This window comes from Coregonus clupeaformis, chromosome 11, assembly GCF_020615455.1.
Source record: "Coregonus clupeaformis isolate EN_2021a chromosome 11, ASM2061545v1, whole genome shotgun sequence".
Classification (NCBI taxonomy): Eukaryota; Metazoa; Chordata; class Actinopteri; order Salmoniformes; family Salmonidae; genus Coregonus; species Coregonus clupeaformis.
Window position 1 is genome coordinate 42,005,269 of NC_059202.1, and position 7,594 is coordinate 42,012,862.

Here is a 7,594-nt window from a genome sequence, read left to right on the forward strand (position 1 = left end):
GCAGCAAACAAGCTCTGATCATTGGTCAAAGCTGAACTACCCATCAAGCATTACCTATCTAGCATTTATTTACAGTAGTTATATTAACTATAGAAAGGCATGCCAATCAGTTACCTGGTTATTTATGTTAACACTGCAAAAGAAAGTGCAACCATACTATTTGGACTGAAATTAAACAAATCTGAAAAGACAGTTGAAAAGACCTGCCCAGCCCCAGGTCCTCTGATGCAGATGCCAGATGCAAGGGGCCTGACTTTATGGCATTGTCAGTCCATAGATGTCCTGTAAGCCACACCATAAGCCTGGCTGATTGTAACCAGCAACTGCACAGAGCTGCAGTCCAAACATAGGCCAGGGAATAGCTGGCTAGCTCTGTTAATTTCTGACACCCGGGCCCCATAGGCTCACAGGCTCAGCTGAGGAGTTAGAGGAGCAGGGGCGCTCACTGCCCCTCAGCGGAGAGGAGTTGGAGTCTTCCTCTGACAGAGAAAACATTGCAGTGCATTGCCACCTAATGGAGGAAAGGGAGCAGTGTGGTGTCTTTGGATGTGTGTGTCAATGTCACCTGTATAGTGTATTCAGAAATTATTCATACCCCATGACTTATTCCACATCTTGTGTTACAGCCTGAATTCTAAATGGATTAAATTCATTTTTTTAGGTTATTGTCATGCTAAAAAGTGAATTTGTCTTCCAGTGTCTGTTGGAAAGCAGACTGAACCAGGTTTTCCTCTAGGATTTTGCCTATGCTTAGATCTATTCTGTTTCTTTTTATCCTAAAAAAAAAACTCCCTAGTCCTTGCCGATGACAAGCATACCCATAACATGATGCAGCCATCATGCTTGAAAATATCAAGAGTGGTTCTCAGTGATGTGATGTGGGTGATTGGCCCCAAACATAACGCCTTATATTCAGGACATGAAGTCAATATCTGTGTCACAATCTTTTTTTAAATATATATACAGTACCAGTCTAAAGTTTGGACACACCTACTCATTCATGGGTTTTTCTTTATTTTGACTAATTTACAGAAAAAATATATTTTACATTAGTTATCTTGTTGTTATTAGTCCCACCCTTCAGCTGCACTCAACCCCTGCCATCTATCTCTTATCACCATCCAAATATGATTTTTATTTGCCATATATTTTTCAACTGTTCTGTGATGTTTCACAAAAGTTATGAACCTTTCTATTGTCATAGTTTCTACAGATCGTAAATTAAAGAAACATTTTTGCTAAAAGTATTATTATATTATTGATCAATTGACTATGACTTTTCAAATCACCAAGTAGTGCTATCTGCAGAGATAGCTCCAGGTAAATATTGCAATTCTTCAGCCATTCCAAAAACAAGCTACATATGGACAGTACCAAAACAAAAAATCCAACGATTTTGTCTCTTCACAGCAAAATCTGCAGAGCTGGAATGGTTGTTTCGCCCATCTATATAACATTATAATTGGTGCAAGAATTTTGTATAATAATTTAAATTGAAAAATTATACGTTTTGAACCTAGTGTCGTTTTGCGTAACAGTTCATAAACCATGTGCCATTGAATCGGTACATCGAACATTTCTTCCCAACTATTTTGCAATATACTGTACAGTTGAAGTCGGAAATTTACATACACCTTTGCCAACTACATTTAAACTCAGTTTTTCACAATTCCTGACATTTAATCCTAGTAAAAATGCCCTGTCTTAGGTCAGTTAGGATCACCACTTTATTTTAAGAATGTGAAATGTCAGAATAATAGTAGAGAGAATGATTTATTTCAGCTTTTATTTATTTCATCACAATCCCAGTGGGTCAGAGGTTTATATACACTCAATTAGTTTTTGGTAGCATTGCCTTTAAATTGTTTAGCTTGGGTCTAACATTTCGGGTAGCCTTCCACAAGCTTCCCACAATACGTTGGGTGAATTTTGGCCCATTCCTCCTGACAGAGCTGGTGTAACTGAGTCAGGTTTGTAGGCCTCCTTGCTCACACACGCTTTTTCAGTTCTGCCCACACATTTTCTATAGGCTTGAGGTCAGGACTTTGTGATGGCTACTCCAATACCTTGACTTTGTTGTCCTTAAGCCATTTTGACACAACTTTGGAAGTATGCTTGGGGTCATTGTCCATTTGGAAGACCCATTTGCGACCAAGCTTTAACTTCCTGACTGATGTCTTGAGATGTTGCTTCAATATATCCACATAATTTTCCTTCCTCATGATGCCATCTATTTTGTGAATTGCACCAGTCCCTCCTGCAGCAAAGCACCCCCACAGCATGATGCTGCCACCCCCGTGCTTCACGGTTGGGATGGTGTTCTTCGGCTTGCAAGCAACCCCCTTTTTCCTCCAAACATAACGATGGTCATTATTGCCAAAGAGTTATATTTTTGTTTCATCAGACCAGAGGACATTTCTCAAAAAAGTACGATATTTGTCCCGATGTGCAGTTGCAAACCGTTGTCAGGCTTTTTTATGGCGGTTTTGGAACAGTGGCTTCTTCATTGCTGAGTGGCCTTTCAGGTTATGTCGATATAGGACTTGTTTTACTGTGGATGTAGATACTTTTGAACCTGTTTCCTCCAACATCTTCACAAGGTCCTTTGCTGCTTTTCTGGGATTGATTTGCACTTTTCGCACCAAAGTACGTTAATCTCTATGAGACAGAATGCGTCTCCTTCCTGAGTGGTATGAAGACTGCGTTGTCCCATGGCGTTTATACTTGCATACTATTGTTTGTACAGATGAACGTGGTACCGTCAGGCGTTTGGAAATTGCTCCCAAGGATGAACCAGACTTGTGGAGGTCTACAATATTTTCTGAGGTCTTGGCTGACTTCTTTTGATTTTCACATGATGTCAAGCATCATGGCACTGAGTTTGAAGGTAGGCCTTGAAATACATCCACAGGTACACCTCCAACTGTTCAATTAGCCTATTTGAAGCTTCTAAAGCCATGACATCATTTTCTGGAAATTTCCAAGCTGTTTAAAGGCACAGTTAACTGCTCTAGAGGAGATCTGCATGGAGGAATGGGCCAAAATACCAGCAACAGTGTGTGAAAACCTTGTGAAGACTTACATAAAACGTTTGACCTGTGTCATTGCCAACAAAGGGTATATAACAAAGTGTTGAGAAACTTTTGTTATTGACCAAATACTTATTTTCCACCATAATTTGCAAATAAATTCATTAAAAATCCTACAATGTGATTTTCTGGAAAAAAAAATCTCAATTTGTCTGTCATAGTTGACGTGTACCTATGATGAAAATGACAGGCCTCTCTCATCTTTTTAAGTGGGAGAACTTGCACAATTGGTGGCTGACTAAATACTTTTTTTCCCCACTGTACATATATACATACAGTGGGGAGAACAAGTATTTGATACACTGCCGATTTTGCAGGTTTTCCTACTTACAAAGCATGTAGAGGTCTGTAATTTTGATCAGAGGTACACTTCAAAATTCCAGAAAATCACATTGTATGATTTTTAAGTAATTCATTTGCATTTTATTGCATGACATAAGTATTTGATCACCTACCAACCAGTAAGAATTCCAGCTCTCACAGTCCAGTTAGTTTTTCTTTAAGAAGCCCTCCTGTTCTCCACTCATTACCTGTATTAACTGCACCTGTTTGAACTCGTTACCTGTATAAAAGTCACCTGTCCACACACTCAATCAAACAGACTCCAACCTCTCCACAATGGCCAAGACCAGAGAGCTGTGTAAGGACATCAGGGATACAATTGTAGACCTGCACAAGGCTGGGATGGGCTACAGGACAATAGGCAAGCAACTTGGTGAGAAGGCAACAACTGTTGGCGCAATTATTAGAAAATGGAAGAAGTTCAAGATGACGGTCAATCACCCTCGGTCTGGGGCTCCATGCAACCTCGTGGGGCATCAATGATCATGAGGAAGGTGAGGGATCAGCCCAGAACTACACGGCAGGACCTGGTCAATGACCTGAAGAGAGCTGGGACCACAGTCTCAAAGAAAACCATTAGTAACACACTACGCCGTCATGGATTAAAATCCTGCAGCGCACGCAAGGTCCCCCTGCTCAAGCCAGCGCATGTCCAGGCCCGTCTGAAGTTTGCCAATGACCATCTGGATGATCCAGAGGAGGAATGGGAGAAGGTCATGTGGTCTGATGAGACAAAAATAGAGCTTTTTGGTCTAAACTCCACTCGCCGTGTTTGGAGGAAGAAGAAGGATGAGTACAACTCCAAGAACACCATCCCAACCGTGAAGCATGGAGGTGGAAACATCATTCTTTGGGGATGCTTTTCTGCAAAGGGGACAGGACGACTGCACCGTATTGAGGGGAGGATGGATGGGGCCATGTATCGCGAGATCTTGGCCAACAACCTCCTTCCCTCAGTAAGAGCATTGAAGATGGGTCGTGGCTGGGTCTTCCAGCATGACAACGACCCAAAACACACAGCCAGGGCAACTAAGGAGTGGCTCCGTAAGAAGCATCTCAAGGTCCTGGAGTTGCCTAGCCAGTCTCCAGACCTGAACCCAATAGAAAATCTTTGGAGGGAGCTGAAAGTCCGTATTGCCCAGCGACAGCCCCGAAACCTGAAGGATCTGGAGAAGGTCTGTATGGAGGAGTGGGCCAAAATCCCTGCTGCAGTGTGTGCAAACCTGGTCAAGACCTACAGGAAACGTATGATCTCTGTAATTGCAAACAAAGGTTTCTGCACCAAATATTAAGTTCTGCTTTTCTGATGTATCAAATACTTATGTCATGCAATAAAATGCAAATTAATTACTTAAAAATCATACAATGTGATTTTCTGGATTTTTGTTTTAGATTCCGTTTCTCACAGTTGAAGTGTACCTATGATAAAAATTACAGACCTCAACATGCTTTGTAAGTAGGAAAACCTGCAAAATCGGCAGTGTATCAAATACTTGTTCTCCCCACTGTATATATATATATATATATATATATATATAAGTGTGTGTGTGCAGGACTATGGTAGATGTAGGAATCAATCTATCTTTTCAGACCGTTAGAGTATGTATCTGGTCAACATGTCAGTGTATTATGTCTGTTTGTAACAGTGTGTTATATGTGATAATGTGATCGTATTATAAATTGTATTTAATGTTTAAGGACTCTTGGAAGATTAGTCCAAATGCGGACTGAAGAGATACTAATAAAATAAAATCAATATTACCACAACTACTGACCACAACCACACAACAACTGACCACAACCACACAACAACTGAACACATCTGATCCCATCAGCTTTCTATAGGCTAGACCTATTACATTTATTTCTCACTTTCCTAATATTAAGCACATTGTTTCTCTTTACAACAGGAGTATAGCCTACCTGGCTGGCATGAAAATGAACCACGGGAAAAGCGTCCTCCATTCACTATTTAAGTGCATAGATTACATGTATTTTTTTCAGCTACCCGTTTGGAGACAGGTGCGTTATAATGGTCCATTCTAAATCAAAACAAATTTCACACATATATTATTTAATAAAGACAAGATGAAAATATTAAATAGTGTGATGGGGTGACAATATTAACCTATCACTTGTGAATTATATATTGTCACTTGTGAATGATGCTCAGCTTAAGGCAAGAAACACGCATGCTTTTTTGTGTGACGTTATCAAATCATAGTCACACACCTCATGTAGCCTAGCCCATAGGCCTATATGTTTTGATAAGGTTTGTATCACAACTAAAGTGGCCAAATAACTTCTTAAAATGAAGCACATTAATCCGCTTTACAATGGGTGTAGAGCCTAACTGGCATACATTTACGGCTCGTGAGTTTCAAGTTTGGGGAAGATAATTTTCACCATAAAAATGCACCTTTATAATAAAAGCATTGCTGCGCTTAATAATGTGAAGAAATAGCATAACAGTGTATGAACATTTTATGCTAAACGTTCTCATCTGTTGCGTCAGGCTCATTGCTTAAAACAGTTTTTTTTTAATGCTAGTGGTTGTAATAATTTGGGATGTATCGCATCCCACAACTGTCCCAGACTATGTTTGGAATATTTATTTCTCGCATATAATAGAATAGGTCAACTTTTTTACTATGGGGGATAGTAGATTGACATAGGCTAGTGCTTTTGCTGTTCGTTAGGCCTACTCATCTTGTTGGCTGATAAAAAGTAAATATGGACTGTTCTTCCAATATTTACATTTACATTTACGTCATTTAGCAGACGCTCTTATCCAGAGCGACTTACAAATAGGTGCATTCACCTTATAGCCAGTGGGATAAGCACTTTACAATGTTTTTATTTTTATTTTTTTTATTTATTATAAAAAATTTTGGGGGGGGGTGGGTTGGGGTAAGAGGGGGTAGAAGGATTACTTTATCCTATCCCAGGTATTCCTTAAAGAGGTGGGGTTTCAAATGTCTCCGGAAGGGGGATGTAGCTCAGTTGGTAGAGCATGGCGTTTGCAACGCCAGGGTTGTGGGTTCGATAAAATGTATGTGCTAACTGTAAGTCGCCCTTGATAAGAGCGTCTGCTAAATGACTAAAATGTAATGTAAATGTGGTGAGTGACTCCGCTGTCCTGGCGTCGTGAGGGAGCTTGTTCCACCATTGGGGTGCCAGAGCAGCGAACAGTTTTGACTGGGCTGAGCGGGAACTATGCTTCCGCAGAGGTAGGGGAGCCAGCAGGCCAGAGATGGATGAACGCAATGCCCTCGTTTGGGTGTAGGAACTGATCAGAGCCTGAAGGTAAGGAGGTGCCGTTCCCCTCACAGCTCCGTAGGCAAGCACCATGGTCTTGTAGCAGATGCGAGCTTCAACTGGAAGCCAGTGGAGTGTGCGGAGGAGCGGGGTGACGTGAGATAAAATATACGCCTCAGAATTGGATAAGGATGCACGCAGTTGCGTCCCAGATGTGTCTGTCTTCACTTGTAGACTGTGAGGAAGACCTGATCACGTGACAGAGAGCCATGTTAGTGAGAGGTGCGTCAGGACACAGCCGGGAGAAGGGAATTATAATTATTATATTCAGCCTAAGGGTACAATGGCCATTGACAAAGGGGGCATTACGGGGACACAAATGGGATCCAGTCGGGAAATTCGTGGTATTATCAAGCGCTTGTCAAATTGTGAATGAGAGACTGATGAAGTGTGTACAGCCTGGGCAAAAAAAAAGCAGAGCTCATGACTTTCATGCAACTTTTTTCAAATCATCATTAAAGTCGCATCATGCAGCCTTAGAATGTATAAAAGATCTAAACACATAGCCCAACGTTTGGCATAGCTAGATCAAGGCCTAACATAAAGTCATGCCTACTCCCGCTCTCCCGCTCCGGCGCTCTACATCACCGGTATACCAGCATGACTTTGGATGGGTATTCCAGCATGACAATGACCCAAAAAACACGGCCAAGGCAACAAAGGAGTGGCTCAAGAAGAAGCACATTAAGGTCCTGGAGTGGCCTAGCCAGTCTCCAGACCTTAATCCCATAGAAAATCTGTGGAGGGAGCTGAAGGTTCGAGTTGCTAAACGTCAGGCTCAAAACCTTAATGACTTGGAGAAGATCTGCAAAGAGGAGTGGGACAAAATCCCTCCTGAGATGTGT